This window comes from Cynoglossus semilaevis, chromosome 20 (assembly GCF_000523025.1).
Source record: "Cynoglossus semilaevis isolate Cse_v1.0 chromosome 20, Cse_v1.0, whole genome shotgun sequence".
In the NCBI taxonomy this organism is placed as follows: Eukaryota; Metazoa; Chordata; class Actinopteri; order Pleuronectiformes; family Cynoglossidae; genus Cynoglossus; species Cynoglossus semilaevis.
Window position 1 is genome coordinate 12,283,135 of NC_024326.1, and position 230 is coordinate 12,283,364.

Sequence of the window (230 nt, forward strand, 5' to 3'; positions counted from 1 at the left end):
TCAGTGTCACCAAACAGATTTTACTGGAGACCCTGTGAGCCTCTCCCTGCTCGTCCTCGTAACTAATGAAATATGTTCTGCAGATTTTATAAGGATTTTTTTGGCTTCAATTGATTATGTGGCTTTGGACAGGCACTGAAAAGAAAAGAAAATGATAGGATAGGAATAGAAGAGGGATGGGAGAGAAACAAGAGGTAAGGAAAGGTGTGTAAGGTAAGGGAATGTAGGGA

The 230-nt window shown here is 40.9% G+C and overlaps 2 protein-coding genes across 3 annotated transcripts in view; one reads left to right on the forward strand and one right to left on the reverse strand.

Annotated features, from left to right (window-relative positions):
• LOC103396645 (uncharacterized) overlaps positions 1-230 on the forward strand; it is a 19,876-nt gene that overhangs the window by 18,646 nt on the left and 1,000 nt on the right. The gene's annotated exons all lie outside the window — the stretch shown is intronic.
• The window catches only part of LOC103396647 (tissue factor-like), a 4,243-nt gene that overhangs the window by 3,368 nt on the left and 645 nt on the right, over positions 1-230 (reverse strand). The gene's annotated exons all lie outside the window — the stretch shown is intronic.